The sequence below is a fragment of the Vidua macroura genome, chromosome 7 (genome assembly GCF_024509145.1).
Source record: "Vidua macroura isolate BioBank_ID:100142 chromosome 7, ASM2450914v1, whole genome shotgun sequence".
Taxonomy (NCBI): Eukaryota; Metazoa; Chordata; class Aves; order Passeriformes; family Viduidae; genus Vidua; species Vidua macroura.
In genome coordinates, this window is record NC_071577.1 from 23,430,984 (window position 1) to 23,452,173 (window position 21,190).

The 21,190-nt window shown below is 37.5% G+C and overlaps 1 long non-coding RNA gene across 1 annotated transcript in view; it reads right to left on the reverse strand.

Moving 5' to 3' along the window:
• The window catches only part of LOC128810090 (uncharacterized), a 291,765-nt gene that overhangs the window by 96,528 nt on the left and 174,047 nt on the right, over positions 1-21,190 (reverse strand). Inside the window, exon 3 of the long non-coding RNA XR_008437929.1 lies at positions 11,498-11,550. This is a non-coding gene — a long non-coding RNA (uncharacterized LOC128810090). The remainder of the gene's footprint in view (positions 1-11,497; positions 11,551-21,190) is intronic.

Genomic DNA, 21,190 nt, shown 5'->3' on the forward strand with positions numbered 1-21,190 from the left:
TCTCTTTTTAAAGGTGAAATTCTTACTTAGCCTTTCCTTACACAGGGTTCATTTCACATCTTTTATCAAAAATGTTTGGTTGGTTTTTTTTTTTTTTTTTACTTCAGCTCTGTTTAGCCTTTTCAGATAAGGATATCGGAATTGTTTGTAGTTATCATGGTTATCATAGTTATGTGGGAGCACCAGAGAATTTATTCTGTTGCAAAATGGTCCTTCTATATTTTGTTATCAACCCCTTTTCTAATAATTCTTGGCATTCAAATTTTTTTCTGCTGTGAAAAATGATCTAATTTTTATTGAGAAGTAGCCACATTAACACTAAAATTTTTCCTGCATTGTCGGGTTCGAGTCCATTATTCATATACATTCATAGATGTGATTTTTGATGTGCCTTTGCATTTACCAAAATTGATCTCTCCTCCCAGCTTATCATCAATTATGAGAGTTTTCTGCAATATTTTAGAGTTCGTAGAGTTAGACTCTCCTATTAGACTTCTGCTTATTCTTTTCATATTATAAATGGACGGTATGAAAACACTCAACACACAACATAATTTTCAATGGGATCCCAAGCTAATCTCTCTTTTAGGAAAAAACCCAACCATTTATTCCAACCTTCTATTTTCTAGCTTTTATCTGGGAATAAATCCACAAAAGAATCTTTCCTCTTATCCTATGACTCCTTAAATGCCTGAAAAGCCTGTTTTTGTTGAATTTGCATGTGAATTTTGAACAGATGATCCACAAGACAATTGATTAGGACACTAACAGGAGCTGATTTCACACAAATATCCCATAATTAAACTGCAAGGAATTATATAGATTTTGTTCTGAAACTCAAATTCTTCATCAATGTTGTGCTACCAGGAACACTAAGAAAGGTTCATTGGCATCAACAGGAGCTGCACAGATGACTGGAATGGGGGGAAAGACAGTAGTGCTTTCACCCATTAACACTCTCATTATAGGCCTGGCTAGGAGTCTAACTCTCATGGGCAATATCTGAAAATTCTTGGCATGTTTCTGCTGTGAATGGAAAAGGACATAGCTCAGCTCTGTGCCTGTTAGCTCAACCACCACTGTCAATGACTGATGCAAGTGTAAATGGAGCTTCAATGTCCTCCACACTCAATTAAATTAGGTGTGCACTGCATTCTTCAATACACTTATTTTTGTTCAGTTCTCCAATAACTTATGAGTCCCTGAACCACATTTTTCACTGCAGAAGAATGAAAGCAAGCATAAGCAAACACCTAAGTACTGATGACATAAGGTGTTGCTTAACATATTGACATTTTTAGTGGACTTCCTAATATCTCCATGCATGTTTTGCCCTATATCAAGATTCCTCATTACTCAAATTCTCTTTCTACATAGTCTAAACTCTTACTTAGATAACAAATCTTAGAGAATACACATCATTCAAAATACAAAGGAAAGCAAAAATACAACTACTATGAAAAAAGATCTATGCTATGAACAACACCTTCTACAAAACAAAAGCAACAAATAAACAGCATAAAGTGTTGAACTCCAGCTGAACAGTGACCCAATTTGTTTTTCAACATTTGTATAATAGCAGCAGCTTAAAATCTGTGCAAAATGGGGAAGGGGAATTTTGATATAAAGATGAACTCAGAGAGGCAGTATGGAAATAGATCTTTCTCAAGGTTATTCATTTTATTACAAAGAAATGCATCCATACAAGAAGATCAACAGAACTGGCTGACCTAGTACTCACAAATATGTTTTTCTTGTAGCCTTATGTCTGAGTGTTTTAATGCTGTGGTCGGAGTCTTGGTTCTAATTATATGTTAGGAAAAAAAATACTAAGGATAGCAAGTTATTAAAATTAGAAAATTTTCAAGGCCTGCTTGTACCCCTCAAAAAAAAACCCCAAAAAAACCCAAAACAAAAAAAAAACAAACAAACAAACAAACAAAAAAAAAAAAAAAAAAAAACAAAAAAAAAAAAACAAAACAAAACAACAAAAAAAAAAACCAACAAAAGGAAGTATTATGTCTTGGCCAGCTTTTCCTGCACCATAGGCTAATCTGAGTATGATCAAAACTCACTGTGGATCAGTCAGTAAGCTACTTTATTCATGTTTCTGGGCCTAAAATACAGATTTCTTCTTTAAGGGACACCATCTAAAACTAGAACAAAATCCCATCCAAACCCTCAAACTTTTCTTTATTTCTAGCAAATAAATAGCATTTTCAGGGGCTTGTTCTGTCCTTGGCATGCTGAACAGAGCTGTAGCTATATTTACCACATTAATATATAAAACTATTCTGTCATCACTCTCCTTTTATGCTTTTAAATAAAGCTTACATAAAGTACTGCCACTTTATAATTTTGGCAGATCAATAAAGTCAAGAAAACAGCAGCCACATCTTTCTGGTAGCAATTACTAAGATTATATTAGTGGTATTTAGTGCATTTAGGCTATTAGAACAGCAATACTTATATTTTATATAGGTGGGGCTGGTAATATCAGCTATTAGTAAGATTGCTTAACAGTTCCTATTTTAAGATCCTGTCTTTAATGTTTTAGTTGCTCATAACTCTGGAAGTTTTCTGTGGACTGAACTGGAATTTTCCATCCTAAGTACTCTGCAGAAATATCATAATCATTTCCCTGCCTCAAAAAGCAAGGTAAATTCTTCTGTCCATGTTTAAAAAATTAATTCACCCTCCCTTGATGTACTTGTCTAAGAAATGTTCTGGTGTCTCCAAGATTTTGAAGAGTGACTTGAAATTTCCTAAGAAAAGGCTTGATAGATTTTGCTCCTGCTCAGTAGAAATTTCTTCAGTTTTGGTAGAAGTTGTCCATGGAAGATACCTCCTGCAACACTACATGCCAAATGAAGGAATTTAAGAGCACATGCCCTGTGTCTCTGTGGATCTCAGTGAGCTATTGCTATAATCAGATACAGAAAAAAGAGAAAGGGGAAAGAAGATGAGACTATAGAGAAATGGGATTAGAATCCATTAAAAAGAAAATTGAGGTTGATGTGCAGCACACAGACTGGGGCTAGCCCTGGGAAAAGAGCAGGAAAAGACCAAGAATGCAAAAAGCAGGAGGCATGAGAAGAGATATATCAGATAAGACACTCATGTGCAAAAGAACTGAAAGTTACTGGGGCAAAAAAAAATGGTACCAGAGAAAGGACCAGAGTTCCGGGGGCTGCAGAAGGGTCCTCAGGCGAATTTAAGTTTAACTGAGGAATCAGCTGTGATTTGGAGCTAGAATCTAAAATGTATTGAATAACCCAGTCATCAGAGCAGGGTTTGAGTTCACAAAGAATGCCGACACAGAGTGGACAGTGTGGGAGGAAACAAAATACCATTTAGCAGCTGCCTTCACAGGCACCATCCTGCCTGTGGCCTGGCTGATGTCAGATACCCATAAAATTAGAGGCCAGATCAAAACAGCACAGGATGCTCCCAGAGATCAGTTTTGCATTCTTATGATTGTTCTTTGATTAGAACTTATGTGAGTGCACGTGTATGTATGTATGCTGTTAAATGCACCTACTTAAGAATAGGTTTTTTTCTCTTACAAAGGGAGTAAAATAAACCCCATAATATTAATCTTTCTGATAGAAAGTTATTTTCCTCCACAACATCCTTGAAATCTCACTTGAAACATCAGAAACAAAAAAAAAAAAAAAATACACCAAATCAATCTGGCAAAACTTTCATCCATGTTGCTGATTAAAGAAGCCTTCCAAACCCATTATATTAATGCCACTCACTTTTCAGAATACAAAGATGGAAAATATGTGACATTACTTTCCTGTGCAACCTCTTTTGATGTTTGGTCAAGAATATGGAGAAAGAAAGATCAATTCATGTCCCAGGCAATATAGACCCTAATTATACAGCAGCTCAGTAAATACCACTGATAATGTCAATATTTGCTTTGACAATGAGTTAAAAGCATCTTATTTCAAAGCTGAAAAATGGCAATAGAAAAGAGAAATTTTAATTTTTTCTTTTATTGTTTTCCCCTCTCTATCTACTCTCTGATACAAAATGAAAACACACACTTTTTACCTTAGGAGTATTACTGTTATCTGTGCCCATCATACATGAAACTCTCAGACTGCTGTGTCAAAGTGGATGAGCAAGACTGACACATTTAAACAAACCAGAGGTTACTCTTAGAGGCTTTGTACAGATCATCCATACTGCATCAATTCTGCAAGTCAGTATGCATAGACAGGGATTTATATTCTGTATATTATTATTATTTATATTATTGCTATATTGTTTATATTACTATATTATTTATTATTATTTATATTATATTATTTATATTATTTATATTAGCTTCTGTATAACCAAAAATGAATAAAAAGAAAACCCTTCGTTTTTGCCAGTATTTTGCTTCTCATTTCTTAGCTGACATCACATTCCACATTTGGTATTTCATCCTTGACTTTTTCGTCTGACTTTCTGTCCCAGGGGCAGGAAGCTCAGGGTGAGACTCAGTAAATGTGTTCTGGAGCTTATGAGGTTTGACCACTACAATTCAATTTAGGAAAAGTACACTTGAATAAAATAGCAATAGCATTTGCATTAAATAGCAAAATACAGCACCAAGGTTTAGTTTTCTTATGTTAAATATCAGCACTGCTGTTAATTAATGTTGCAGAAAATTGGTATCTATCACATTTCAAATATCACATTATTTATCAATAACTAAAGGAAATACATGGAGTTAATTTCCAAAGGAATCCATAATCTATGGGTTTTAGAATTAAACAATGGATAGGTGTTGAAATAAACAAGAAATTTATAGCTCATAGGCAAAGATTCATAAGGGATATCAACCCTTATTTTTTGAAGGTAGAGACTGGATTCTAATGTCAGAAGAAAAACAAGAGCTACTTTGAGATAACTCCATGAGACTGGTACAGTCTGGTACAAAGCTACATTATAAAACCAATGAAAATTTGTCAGAAGGAAATTATCAGATAACTGCCAGTCTAGTTTTGGAGAGGTAAACTGCTATTTAATTTTTTTTTTCCCTAAAGATCTGTAAAAGGATAAGGCACATGTACAAGAAGAATATCATCTTGTCTGGACCACAAATCTCCACTTTGAAAAACCCAATGTCTTTCAGAACTTAAATGGATAGTCTTTTCTGCACCTTTGCAGATTTTAAGGACAATGTGTTTGAGGACTTTACTTGAAAAAATATCTAGTTCTTCATGATTTTCTCTAAAATCTTGAAGGGTTTGAATGCCATATAATAAAGTTAAAAAAAAACAAACAAAAAGTTAACCAACCAACCAAACTAGTAAGAGAGGCATGTTCATCGGGTATTGAAATCTTTGTATTTAACTTGTTGCCTTCTAGAGTTAATGGAGAGAATAATGTATTTCTGTTCCAGATTTCTGAGACAACCACCTGCATTAGAAGAGCAACTCAGAACACTGTATTACACAAGGACAATGAATCCACACCATGCAGCACAAACCACTGATGTGTAGAAGCAGTCATTTCCCCTTGTGCTCCAAATTTCTGGAGATATCAAACAAAGTCCTCTATTTTCTGTTTGGAGAAGGCTTCTGGTGGAAAGAGGACTCAATTAGATTGACAACCCACCAGGAAGACAATCCACCAAAATACCTTCCCTCAGTAAGAGACTTGCAGAACTACTCATATACGACTATTTACTAAGCAAATCCATCCCTTATTTTTCCCATGGTGATTTTTCGCTTGGTTGCCTGGGTTTGGGGTTTTAGGTGGGTTATTTTTTTCCTCTCCTCCCTTTTGAGTCAAAAAGGAATAGAGTTGGGACAGGGTTGAATTTTGCAATCAATAGGCCCAGTGTGCAGGCATCCTCTTTACTAGTAGTGTTTTGGGAGTATTAGCATTTGTTTAGCAGAGAGGCACCCATTTTATTTTTTTTTTAAATTCTAGATTTCTAAATATCTAGATTTTCTATAACAACAACATTTCCAGATTTTTTCAGTTATGCGAGGGTGAGACGGGGATCTAAAAAACATTAATTTAGAGAGATACCAGCATGCAGAAGACAATATGGGTCAAGAATTCTCATAGTTTTGAATTAGCCACATAAATTCCATTTGTATCTTGTCTTAAGGGCCTATGTCCTTTTCAGACTATGAAGTCATTAAAAAGTACTTATGTTTTTGGCATTAACAAATACAATTTCAAACCCAGACCCTGAAATTATCTTAATGAATCTCTTAAACTTAATCTAGATTTGGAAATTCTTCCTTGATTTATGCCATCTTACTCTTCTCTAATTAGCAGTGCAGTCATGCTATTAATGAAAAGCAGGTTGTTTCTCCATGAGAAGACCATCTGCCAGCACATCACTGCTCCTAACCCAGATGGCAACTTCTTGGTAAAGCTAAGAGGGGCAATTATTCAATTGTTCTATAATCAAGACACACACTTCAATTAGCTACTTATTATTACAATTCAACAGTATTTCTGCTACTTTCTGTTCCATTTGTCAAGATATTATGTGTGACCTTTGCAGTGTTATGATTCAACAAGTTTACCATCTTGTTTAAGTATTTTAAAAGACAAAGTGCTTAAAGGGTTTATGAACTTAGAAAGCAAAAGTAATTTAATTTTGCCTAAACACTAACTAGTTCCAGTATAATGGCAAGCACTTGATTATTTCTAACTAGTATTAGGGCCAGGATTCTCTGTTCAAAAGGCTGTGTGTCCTGAGAAGAGAGATACAATGAAGCTTAGCAAACGTTTTTGCAAGTCACAAAATCAAGAAAATGAAGCAGGCCAAAGAAGGTCTAGAAGTAGTAAAACTATTTCTAATTCAAATTTAATCAACTCAAGCGTCACTATCAGCCAGTCACAGCATTTAGGTGTTGTATTTATGAGAGGGGGGAAAATAGCCTTTTTGTTATTAACGGTAACATTCTCCTCTATGGCCTCCCTTTGCAGTCAGGCTGAGCTGCCTTTGGGACTTCTCTGTGAGGCTGCAGCAAAGGGCCACGTGTGCACAAGGATTCTGTAATGCATTCAAACTCTGATGAGGAAAAGAGAGAAAACACCCCAAAACTCTAGAAAGTTAGTGCACTGCTACAAGTTTGCAGGAGGTTTGTAACTGAGCAGAGGTGAGCAGCATTGCTGTTTGCCCCCTCACAACATCAGTAAGACAGAAAAGCATAGAAGCATCTGAGAGAGGTTTCAAAGTTCTGGTGAAGACAGATCATTCCACCTCCTGGATAAGAACTGCCACAAAAACACAGATGCAGCTCTGAGGAATTTCTCCCATTATGGTAGGTTAGGGTATTTTGTGCAACTTATTGTAACATATATTTTTTCTGCCTTTTAGAATTACCATTATTTTATTCTAAAAACCTGATATTATTCCTATTTTGAGGCTAAATATGTTTTGCATCCATATAATTTTTGTGGAGCAACAAAGAGAATGCAACCTTAGGTGTCTAATTAGGTCTCTTAGACCATACAGTCTGTGCTCAGACAGATCTGCAGTGCTATAATGGATTTTAGCAAGGGCCACTGGGTGTAGCTGAAGATAAAAGCAGGTCATGTGAACAACACAAAAGGCCTAAGATTACCTTGTACCGATTTGCTGAGACATGAGAGTAGAGAGCTGAGCTCTCCACCAGTCCTCTCATCAGCAACCCAGCATGTGTGGCCACATTGGTTGACACAATGTAGTATAGCTCATTTGTTCACACTGGAGCTGAATTTTCCCTAGCAGCTATGACAATTGTAGCTACTTCATTTTTCATATTTTTCAGCCTTTTATATACTGAAAAAAATCCCAACCATTTCACTGTAATAATTATACACTATATTAACCTTGCTGTAGATTTCCATATAAAATATAGGTGAATTTATAGCTACACATTTATTTATTCAAACACAGAATAAAGACTAATGAGGCTGAGGTATATTGAGATGCAGTGCCCCAAAGGAGAGATTGGCAAACTTGAAATTACCAACATAACCTTAATTCTTTATGCTTCTCTTTATGATACAGTCTCTAACTGAGAGAGTGCTGGTTTTACAACAGTTTTACAGTACAAAGTACTTTATTCAGGTCATCATTGCTTACCATTTCTTTCAGTTCTGCTGTGGGCTAAGTGTTACTCATGGCATACTACCCAAATGCCAGTTGGGCAAAAAAATGTGGGAGTTTCTCCTGGCTTTCCACAGGAAACATAGTCCCTGAGAGAAGAGACTAAATCAGACAAAAATCATATTTCTAGGTTTATTCTCAAAATCCAAACAAAAAGCACCACAAAACCCAATACTATTGCTTTATGTGGTTAAAGATCATGTTAGAAAGACAACCTTAAATTTTAAACCTGGGACTTATTAATTTTTTCTTATATACAGATGGTGGGTTATAGACAAACCCCAGAAAGAAAATAAACTTAAAAGTGAATAGTAGTTTTATCCCACAAAAGGATACACAAAACCTAAACAATCCTAAGTACAGTTATTAAAATCTACCTCAAAGATATACATACAAATAATGCATCTAGATTTACAGCAGTGACTTTGTGTTTTAAAACTATATATAGACAGCCATATAATTTACATTGTGAAAGAATATTCCTCAGTAGAATCTCAAAGTCTTAAATCAATAAACATTATAGCCATTTTTAGGAGCTACTAAATACTTATTCCAATACTACTTCCAATACTTATTAAGCCTCCCAGTGGGAGAGAATATTTGTGATGGCTCCTATCAGTCTGTGCACTATTTATACTGCTAATGGACACTGAAGGCTGGCAGAAATTTCAGTCAGCTGAAACAAGTTTTCTTTTTACTCTCTGTTGATTACCCTCAACCAAGTCTGCAATTTTTTTAGCTACTAGTCCCACATGGACAGCCTCTGGGTCTTGTGGCACACTTTTGCTTGCTTCTTCTAACTCATCACTTACTGCTTGCATGGGCTGCTGGTTACAATAGGGTTTGTCCCCTTCTTCTCTAAAAGAGTTTGTCCTGATGACTGTCATGAGACAAGCTCTCCTACATCCTGATACATTGTTTTTGGCGTAGGGGCCACATAACACCAGTGTTTTGGAAGAAATCACCAGGGAAACCTCAAGGACAGATCACTGAATCCAAATTCCTTCTATAGCTGTTTAGACTTCTCAAGGGAGTATATGTGATCCAACTGATCCCTGAGTTCTTTTCCAGGTGTTCTGCTGGAAAGATATTTTTATGTGTACAAACATAGGCTTTCTGTAGAGATATTCAATTGCCAGATGCCCTTGATACCATTTGGTATCCACATATACTCAAGTATATATCATGGGGACTTACAATGCTCAGTCCTTGGACCTTGGCGCTATAAAGATACAACTGACCCATGGGGACAGATGTGCTGATTGCTTATAAGAATGAAGTCTGACATATACTTGTGATAATTTTAAACGTATCTTTCCTGTATAGATTTTCCTTTCAAATCCACCAGGCAATGTTAGAAACTGTTTCATACTTTTGCAGGATGGAATTTCAGTGGCAGTTAAGAAGGTGCTCAACAATGCTTTAGAAATTGGATTCCACAGTGCTGTTCAGTTACTGGTAATGAATAGCCTAAATCTACTGCAAAGTCAAAATTTTCAAAAATTATTATATTGAGAGCAACATATTCTTAATGTTTGAAGGTTTCTGAGAGTAATAATAATAATAATAATAAGAAATAAATCTTCAGTGAATGGCTGAGCACCCTTTCCTTCAAGAAGGAGAGTTCAAGGGAACAGAGTTCTACACAGCTCATGGGCTCCTTTTCCCCATACCCAGTAACTCCAGTCATTAAATAGCTAGGCCTGACTGCAAAGTAGAGATAAAAGGACAAAAAACCCCACTGTTCATTGCCAGAACTCCACTAAATCATGATGGCAGATAAAATAGAAACAAGACAATCACTGTAATTTTCATCCATAAATGTAAACATAGGATAAAATATGTTTTAAATTAATCACTCTGTCATCTCCTAAAAATGCAGCCCAGAAAATTGCAGAGACTGTGTCCTACTGCAGTGTGTTGATGGGAATGAAGGGGAAAGCAGTCTCCCTGCTCTGTGAATTTGGACTTGGAGATAAAAAGCAGCTTCCATCCTGCTGAGCTCAGCTGCTGCAACAGCAGAAAGTTGTTCTAGACAGTGTGCACTCATAATTTATTGTTTCTGTCTCCTGAATGCATTACTTGTTGCTCCTTCAATTTTTCCTTTTATAATCCTTTCAGTTATTGACCTTCCCTCCAGTAACCATGATCTTGTGTGATCAATCTCACTTGTTTAGACTGAGTATAAAACACTGTTCCATGAGATCTGCCAGCCCTTATTGTTGGGTACCAGAGTAAAGACAAATTAAGATTTTTATCATGTTTTTAAAGCAGGAACACAGCAAGATGTAAAACTGAAAAGACAGTAAAACTCCTGTTACCCCAGCATGTCATGAGTTTATAAGGAAAACCAGAGCTTTGGGGCTGTCAGGTAGGAGAATTATTATATGGGACATATAATACCTTTATTCTTGCTTCTGCAATGCATCTCTGAAAGCCTGCACCATCAGGATAATTCCTATTGCCAAAATCCATAACAAGATCAGTAAAACAGATTTTCAGCTTCTCTTTTTCTCCACCAAAGCCAGAGACCTACAATCTAAGGCTGCGATTAGGCCAGGTTTAGACAAGTGTAAACAACAGTTCAGATTCCAGAGAAAACAGCCTCCATCAAAAAGTCCAAGCAGAAATAAGGGTCCTAATTTAAATAAGTTCAACTGCTGTTTTTCCACACAGCACTCTTTTTTTAATTCTTCCTTCCTTTAATAGATGCCTAGTGGCTTGTAGCAGGTGGCTGAGTCTGAACTCATTGCTTTGGAAGTGTGTTTACTGCAAGGAAGTTGAATAACCTGGAAAAGCTGTACCTCTCCCACCTACACCAGTTCTCTATCTGTCCCAGCATACTTATACCTTTTATCCCCAATCCCAGCAATCACTGCCAAGTGCATATCTCTGAAAAGCCAACCTTGTTCTATACTTGCCTGTATTGAAGTGTCATTGCCCTCTATTGATTTTAACTAAGTCTGTAAATAGCTAGCAATTGTGTTCTTCATTACTTGCAGTTTCATCCATTTATAGTATCATCCATCTGTGATTTTTGTTTTCCCCTTGCTTTCTTTCCTATTTTTTACTTCCCTGAGCCAATTTTCTTCGTATTCTATAAACCCACAGAACTCTGCTAAAACAACAATCTGAAGTCAAAATAGCATCAACAAATTTACACTCAGTGTTTGAAGCATTCCTTATGCACTATCTACAGTTGCAGAAACTGCAAAAAAACCTGGAAGAACTTTCTACAGATCATAGAGTATTCAATATTAAGTTGATTATAGTAACAAGACACAGTTTTTCTCTTGCTCAAGTCACAAAGTCATCATAATGTGAGACAGAAATCAAAATAGTTTGCCTCAAGAATAGATTTAATCCTTGACTTACCCCATGCAGATCTGTCAGGCACTACTCTGAGGTATTCATCAGATTTTTTTCACCTGTAAAATAAGTAAGACAGGATGTTGAAATTTTCCTAGTTTTTAAAACTAAAGATGTAGTATTTATTTCCATCTAAAAAGTTATAAAAAACCAAATTTACTCCTATAGTTTTTACAGACAGATGAGAGGATCAAAAATTTATCAGTGGTGTTGCAAAATACCTATCTTGACCTACTTTTTAAGGAGCTCCCCAATAAGATCAAGAAGTTTAAATCAAGAAAAGAAACCAATAAATCAGGTTCTTCAGAGTAGGAGCTCTAATTGCTTCATCATTAGAAAAAGGAGCCATTGAGCAATGACAAACTAACAATGAACACCTTTCTGACACTCCCTCACACGCTGTCCTGGCCTCTCAACCTTGTTTTGCCCAGCTCCAGCGATTGCTGGGATCTAAGCAGATCTTCCCGTGGCTCCCAGTGGCTTCCTCTCCACCACACCTGGGACTTTGACTTCATCTTTCCCATATCCTTCCTGCAAAGGGAGCCCTCAGCCCCAGGCTGCTCCTGGCCATATAGCAGGTGTTCTCCAGCACTACTTCGGCCTTTCCTTAAAGGAGAACAACAAAATTGCGACTATACAAGGAAAAAAATAAAAATTCTATCTCTACAAAAGGAGAGAGATGGCTTCATTGTTTTGAAAATGAAACATTTCTTTTCTTTTTATTACAAGAGATTTTTTTACTTTCTTTTATACAAACCTTGAGTATATTAGAATGTCTTGAAAGGAAAAACAATACAGTTTTGCCACTTGTAGAAATATTAAAGCATTTCAATCCAAGCAAGGTATAAAATCATATAAAACTCTTCTATGATCTGGAGCTTAAATGAGGAACAGGAAGAAAAAAATGGGAAAAGAAATTTTAACTTCTCAAGATACAGAAATTTCATTAAGAAAACAGTTGCCAAAAACTGAATTTGTACATTAAAGACTCACAGGAGATCGATAGATACCAGGAGGTCTAGCTATGCAGGATGGCTGGCCCATTCACTGATTACTTACCTGACAAAACTGAAACTTTTACCTGTGCTTTCTAGAGGTTGTCTTGCCTCTGCCTAAGACACACACACACCTACTTTGACACTGGGGTTACAGATAATGAGGCCCATGTCCTTCACCTCCTGTTTAAACCGGGCTGGCTCTGCAGTTCAGCTTTTCTTCACCCTGCAAAGACTAACACCTGAGCAGAGGCACAGCACTGAGAACAGCCTTGACCTATTTTCTAGGGCAGCTAAGCTTGTTTAAGAATCATGTAAAGAAAAAGGGGAAAGGCATAGCAGCTTTACAACAAGGAGTTTCATATACAGGAATGGAAAATGCTAAAAAAATTATTTATATGGTCTTACTAATAAGATACAGGTTTGGAGGTTGAATGAAGTTATTTTCTTTGCTGGAATAAACTCCTTATGATTATAGAAAGTAGAGAACAAGTAAATAAACCAATATCACTGTGTGGGTGAATAAAAATGGAAAATAAAAGACACCAAAGCCATGCCTCAGAAATTACTTTGTTCTCAATATGTGCAAAGCAGGTTAATCTGGTTAATCTCTCCCACATATTTTACAAAAGCCATAAGTTTTCCCAAGCTTTCACAAGTGCTATTGAATAATTTTCTGGAACCCAAATAAATCAGTCCAATCAGTACCAAATAGGTTCCTCAGTTCACCATGATCAGGGACAAGGAGAGGAGCATGACTTGGATGCAGAGATGGGCAGGCTTGGCAGAGTGGGCTTCCCAGAGCTTGGAGTCTGGTGAGTCACACTGGCCCTCCCAAGCCAGTTCTGGGCTTCACCCCACTGCTGGTAGGTCTCCCTGTGCTGGGATAAGTAGGGGAACGTGGCTCAGAGATTGCTCTGCAGAAGCTGCTCCCAGGCTGGAAGCAGCAGTCTTATCTATTATTCAAATAATGGGCAGCCTGCTAAAGAGTAGAGCAACCAGAAGAGGATTGGTCCGTCAGCACTTTGTATTGGTTTTTCACTGTTGAGCTGTAACAAAAAGTTATTTTTGGAAGCCAGAATTTTACTCCTTACCTTTACTTGAAATGAATTTTCACTGCTGTGCTGTAACAAAAAGTTATTTTTGGAAGCAAGAACTTTACTGCTTACCTTTACCTGTTGGGTTTAAGGAATGTTCAGCACAGTTTATTTTGTTTGTACTGACCCCAAACTGTCTTCTATTTAAAAATAATGATATTTGAACAGATATTTATATAATAGTTATATAAAACAAAATGGCAGTAAACAGATAAATTATAAATGAATTTTAATCATTAATATTCACTCAACTAAATGGATCAGTATCCCGAGAATATTGTTATTTTGTGTTCAGCATTTGTATATGACAGGTTTTATTTACTTGTGTACTTGTGTCTACAAACCCCAGCTGAGTCATGGGGTTTTTATTACCCTGGGGAATGAATAAACATAGAAAAAGATGGTCTCTCAGGAACGTTAGAGTCTGAGAAAACACATCAAGTGCAGAGCAGAGATGCCTAGTGCACTCTCATGCCTTTCCAGCATATGAAGAGTAGCTGGAAATTCAGCTAAAATTAGCATGAACCTTCAAAACACACCCAGTATACCGTGGGGTACATTTCTGCAAAACTCCTGCCCAACAAAAACTTGTAGCAACCAGTCAACTTTTGATTATAACTGCAATATCTCTGTATAACTGTCCCATGTTCCTTGTTCAGGACCTGTTGCTGGGACCCAGCTGGGTCTATGGCCAGATCAAAGTGTGGAGGATGCTGCAATAGTTGCATCTTCAATGGAGATGGAATTTCTCATGGAGGTCATGGTTACTGGTGTAATTTATAGTACATCAATAGTTATTCTGCAGGCATTTTGAGAAAGTAATTGACTCAGATGACTTTATGTTCCTGAAATTACCTTTCTCATCTCAAATAAATACATATCCTTTTATATACTTAACCAGTACTTTTAATTACATTTGTTACATATAATTCCATTCAAGGCCTTACCTTTTGATTGAAATCCATGTTTTCCTTTCTAAACCATAGTTTACACATTATTGTATTTATGTTTAGTTCTAGTTGTCCTGGAATTCTAGTAAATGTATCATGAAATTAATATTATTAAGAATCAACATCATGATGTTTTCTTGATCGTTTACACAATATTTAAAGGTATCTTTGCCAATATTGTTAGCAATTCCCTATTCAGTAACCTTTACATTGCAGAAGAATCATAAAGGCATTAGCAGAGACATAAATGGTCTCAAAAAAGGCGCTGTACAGAAAAAAAATCTACTTGCAACTCCAAATTTCTTGAGGCTTGTCCATTCAAACACCAAAAGTCCAAACACTCAAAAACTGATGCTAGTATCTATATTCAGAATACTAACCAATAGAATAATACTCTTCTCCTATGCTTTTACTTGCACAGACATTTTGTGAATATAAACCAGTTTTCCAATTTTTCCACATCTATGTTTTTAGCATTATTTTTTAAAACAAAATGGAAGGTAAAAATAACTTTGCCTACATTATGCAGCAAATGTAGGCAGACCTCTAGCTTCAGCATGACTCCATAACCAAAGCTGTCCACTGCTGTCCCTACAAAGACCTTTTTGCACAGTCAGCTTACATTAATAAAGACATTAAGCCATGCACATTACACTGAACAGTGGTTCAGGCTTGAAAGTGCCTAATGTTGAAGAAAGTTTCCCACCAGCTGTTTCTGTGTTGTTTTGTGCTCTCATTTGAACTATTACATAATGTGTAATAGTTCAGATGTGTTGAGATGAAAAATTGGCATATAAAGGTATAACGGTTTGTTTTCTAGAGACCAAGCAGTTTATAATTTTAGTTCATACTCACATAATAAAGCAGACCTTTAGATCAAATTTTAAAAAAAGGAAGGTGTGGCAAATGACACCATAGACCATAACTTTCAGGAAGTATTCTTAAAATATGAAGACATATCTTCATCATGTCGGAGTCATAATTTATGTTAGATCGAAATCAACATTCTTCTGCCTGAATTATCATAGTCTAAAGACATTATGTACATTGACTTACTGCAACACAGGAAAAGGAGAGGAAAAAAAAATATAACTGATATGTTGCACACCATTTTTTTCTCCAGAAATATCCAGTGAATCATACAAAGTGTGCGCAATATTGAATCAGATAAAATAAATGAGTGTGAATGCACACACACGAGATTTATTGCAACAGCACCAACATTTTGTCCATCATATACTTGTGCACACAGAAATGCAATCTACTCTGAGGTGGAAAAAGGAAACACATCAATTAGCAGGCATGGCAGGTGCCCCAGTGATTAGAATCTCACTGAGTTACTAGAGAAATGGGCTGCAGTACCACCAGCTGATTTGTAAAAGCTTTGCTGCTACTTAGGAAAAAGGCTGAATGTCTCCTTCCAGGAGAAAACCTAGGGATAGGATAGCATCAGTAATCCCATTAATCTTCTAGAAAGCATGAAGTCTTACCTCTCCTTTCCATGAACTACTTCAAGTGCTTTCCTCCTTGCTATGCAAGACTCTGTGGATCCCATGTCTTTCTCCAGTGGAAAGGGAAGATGAGCATCTAACTTTGATGGTTGGACTTCATGATCTTAAAGGGCTTTTCCAACCTTAACAACTCCATGATTCCATGATCTAACTTTAGTGTTGCAAAATTTGCTAGTGGCCCAACTTTATGAGGTCTGTCATGGGTTAACTCCAGCTGGTAATTAAGCCCCACACAGGAACTCACTCATTCCCAGGACAGCAGGATGGGGGAGTCAATTAGAAGGGTAAAAGTGAGAAAACTTGTGGGCTGGGGTAAAGGCTGTTCAGTAGGTAAAGGAAAAGCTGTGCACACAATCAAAGCCAAACAAGGCATCCATCCCATGTTCCCATGGGCAGGCTGGCGCTCAGCCACCTCCAGGACAGCCAGGGCTGCACCACACGTAACGGTGACATGGGGAGACAAACACTGTCATTCCAAACATCTCCCCTTCCCCCAGGTTTGTATGCTGAGCATGGCACCATATGGTGTGGGATAACCCTGGGGGCAGCTGTCCTGGCTGTGTCCCTCCCAGCTCCTTGTGCAGCCCCATTCTCCTCACTGGTAGGGCCGTGTGAGGTGCAGAAAAGGCCTTTACTGTGTGTGAGCACTGCTCAGCAATAACAAAAATAGTCCAGAATTACTAACACTGTTTCCAGAAAAATCCAAAGCATAGCCCCATGCTACATACTGTGAAGAAAATTTACTCTATCCCATGCATATATAACCAGCACATAGTAGTAGATTTTCATATAATAAAATTTTGGCTACACAAATCACTTACAACATAAAGTGCTCAACTTCTACAGAGGTAAAACCATAAAAGATTAAAACAAAATCTTCAGTGGGCGTTACTTGAGCCTTTCATTGGGCAGACACAAGAGATTTCAGCCTTTGGTCATTGCAATGGGACTTCACCACCATATACTTTCATTACTGTAATGTCCATGGGAGACATATTACATTCAGAATGAAAACCAAATCTATTTTTGATAAAAGTCCAAGAGTTAGAACCATTAGTAAGTAGAAAGGCCCAAGAGAATGGAACTGCCATGATAAATGAACCTTACCATGAGGCAAGTAAAAAAACTTATTCTTAATGCTGTCTAAGCTTAGCATATATGTGTTTTGCCTAGAGATGATTTTGGGCTCAGTCTCAGACTTTGTTAATGCACATGTATAACACAGGCTTTTGAGACAGGGAGATGCAGAGAAGTTGTCCAGAATTTACAGTGGGGTTTAAATTTATCACAAAGCAATTTTAATGGTACCCTTGGAACTGGTTATCCCTCTGGCAAAATACCAGCAACAGGAAAGATGTATTTGCTGCCCATTCACACTAACCTAAGTATAGATTTTAAGATGAAACAAAACCAGTGATTCAATTTCTCTTCCACACAGGTAAGAAGATAAAATGCTCTGCATAGTCTGTGGTCTTGTGTAAGTGGTACCAATTTTCTGTATGGCTAAAAGCTACCACTGGTAGAAAGCTTGCATCCAGAATCAATGGAGAAACACTGTCCAAGTAGAGATTATCTGTAACCTCATTTCCAGGGAGTTATAATTTGTTTCAAATCTTTGAATACTGATAAGGGTGAGAACACCCAGAGTCAGGCAGAGTGAGATGACACTCTTTCAAAAAAAAGAGGCCAGAAATTCTTCAACATCAATTTCTATGTACTCAACACCCTCTTTTCTATTTTCAAGCAGCAGGCAGGCAGGCACTTTTACTGGTAACACATCCACACAGGTTTCCTTGGCATCCCTCAAATCCTCACAGCGCTATTATATGTGAATGCTGCAATTTTCCATCAATGGAGAAACTACTCTGTTTCCACTCCCTGTAATTTTACACCCTCAGAAGACACTTTTGTTGACTGACAGACATCCCCTTCTCCTTCCTTTTGCTGCACTGGGATTGGAAGCCTGTGCCTCATAACAGTTAATATACCTGACTTTCCTTCTTACACAATTAAAAAGCAATCACATGGAAGAATAACTTTGAGCAAGGCAGGTCAGGTTTTAAAATACAAAATCCCAGGAAAGAGGAATATGGAGAAGTACTTCAGCATCTTAGTTTAAATTCAGCCCTGTAAAAGCTCACATGAAATATTCATACTTTAATGTCCACAAAGTAGTTTAATCTGATCTGCAGAATCACAACACTGGCAGTATAATATGTCCCATGGCCGTACAAAATGCTGAAGTGAGCAGAATACACCCATTTTCCTCTGCCAGAAAAATTCTGACCTGCGGGCTCTGGTACAAAGCACTCACTAAACACCCTGTATAACTATTTAATATATGTGCCCTCTGGAAATGCTGAAGGCCTTTCTCCTTAGGTGTCTGTCTCTGATCCTAGCAACGGACACTGTTTCTTTGTTCAGGACCTTATGAATAGAGGTACTAAGAGCCAGATAAATTGCTAGCAGCATCACAGTCTTTAGTGAAGTCCAGTAATCCTCCAAATTTCATCCTAAACATAATTATGTGGAGAAATCTGTCTACAGAATTTACGGGTTCCTCAAAACACTTCATCTGTCATCACCCCATTGAACCAACACTATTTATTTGCTTTCTAAAGGAAAGCTAATTGATTTATCTGTTACTTGGAATAACACCACGATAAATAAATTATCACTTAAGCACAATGGATTACTAACATTTCCTTTTCTAATTATATTTATGACATATTACCACATCTTGCTTCATTTAAAAGCTCGCATATGCTTTCCTTATCCCTATAATCTAACCTAAGGTACAAAACCTGGACTTGTGCCAGTGAACCCCTTTGTTAATATACTGCTGAACTACCAGAGTCCATCTGGAGTTACTGTTCTGCTTGATGTCACACGGCAGATCCTACCTGCATGGAAGATGAAAGGACATTCAAGGCACGTATCAAGGGATGACAGTTTTCTTTGTGATGAACCACAGAGTCACAGCTTGTTAAGTAAGACTGTGACAGTGATAAAAGACAAAGCCATCATTTTATGGCAGAATATGGCCTATCGGTACATGACAAGCCATACTATCTCTGCTCACACATGCTGACATCTCATAATGCATTCTCCCAAGTGCCGGACAGAAATAGTCCCTGAAGACAGCACCACTAGAGAGTAATAGCATACTGCTTATCTGGGAGCAAATGAATGGAAAAAACCTGAAGTGTGCAATGTGTCCCTACTAAAATCACAGATCCTTTCAGCTGAGCTTTCAGCTGAAAGTATTTTCTAATTTCATTAGAAGTTCAATTGCTTTCGAATCAAACAATAAGACAGTTATATTCATTGTCAACAATTTAGCCCCCTTTCACTGTAATATTTTTTTAAATGTTGAAAGTAAATTTACAAAAATCTGTTGAGAGACTTCCTTTTTGAGAGCTGTGCATCCATACTGTGCATACAGTCTTGCACTCTACTTAACATTCCTCACACTCGACATCTTCCCAGCCTGTCCAAATATCACTGGCTGGTGCTTATAGGCTCCCAAGCTGCCCTGCAGGGTGAAAGCCCATGGGAATGTAGGTTATGGTGAGAGGCTAACAGCCAGACACCTCCCAGAGCAGGCAGCCTAGAGGGACAAGGAGGGGATACCGTCAGCAGAGATGGCAGTAAGGAACTTGAGGCTGGTAGGTTGCTGGAGGGAATGGGAAGACTCAGTGGCTTCCTGGGGAGAAAAAATCCTGACAGGAACATCAAGAAGGAAAAGATTTAGCTTGAAAGAATATGGAAAGATGCAAAAGGCTACAAACTAGCAGGAGAATATAAGCAAAAGTCAGGCTCTTCTCTTGGTTTTAGCCCAAGCCTTTTGATAGCCCCCACACAAAAGTCTTCATGATATATTGACATTGCTATTGGAAGCAATTGCAATCCACCTGAATGGAAGAAACTAATCTATCTGCTCTAGTGATTCCTATGAAACCTCTCCCTACACTCCCACAAGGACACAGCAACTCTCCTGCAAGTACAGCTCATGGGGAGGGACAAGGAACAGCAGTGCAATAAAAACATATAGTGATGTTCACAGAGTGCACCCTGTGTGACTGCAAAATTAGTGGTGATGTGATGATGTAAGTGCTGTTTATCAGCAAGGAGCTGTCAGTGTGGTTAACAGGGGCTTTCAGGCTGAGCATTAATCACATGGGCTTAACTGAGAAGTTCTCCTGGTGCTGCTGTACATTTGAGGTGCATTGGTTGCATTGACTGGGGATTGTAAGTCTTCAAAAATGCCAGTGAAAAGCTGTCTGCCACTCTCCTGAGCTGCACAGTGCATAGCCCTCCCCTTCCTACTGTACCTGCAGCCATCCCCTCACAGAAGCTGTCTATCTAGCACAGCCAAGAATCCTGTTCTCACTTGCCCTGTAACTCACTCATAAATACCTGCAAAATTCTCTGGTTAATCACCTGCAAAATTTTCCCCTGTGATACCTGTAAAATATTAGTCACAAAGATGAAGTAGCCCATGTCTTGAGTGGTGCCTGCCATACTGATCAGCATTTACTGTTTGCATGTGCCCTTCCCATCTGTTGACTAAATGGCTCTTATCTTCACACATAAATATTAAATTCTTTGGTATAGTTGTAATACAGTAAGCACAATAAATAGCAGTAATGTTAACTACTGTATTTAATAGTAAGACTCTTGATGACCATTTATATTGCTATTATAGTTAGCCCAGCATTTCTGATTTGTGTCACAGCTTTTGTTATATAGATTGATTTTTTGTTTTCAGTATTGTTGACATGATCAAATAGATACATTTTAAATTTCCCCTCTTCTCGGTTCTGGACTTTTAAATCTATATAGGCACTCAGGTCTCAGCACCTTTATCTCCATTTCTATATTTAGAGTATCTTCCTCACTTATCCTCCTTCCATTCTCATTTTCATGTCTTCCTTTCATGGTGATTCTCAGACCTGAAACTGCTCTCTCCTTCCATTGATGTTGTTTTGCAGGAAGCCCTCTCTGCCAGATGGAACAGAAAAATTATATTGAAAGACAAAATATTTCAGAATTAAATCCAGAAAACGTTTCAGGCTCTACATCTGATATTTGACTGTCACAGATTCATTAAGTACCAGGTTGGAAGGGATCTTAAGGATAAGCT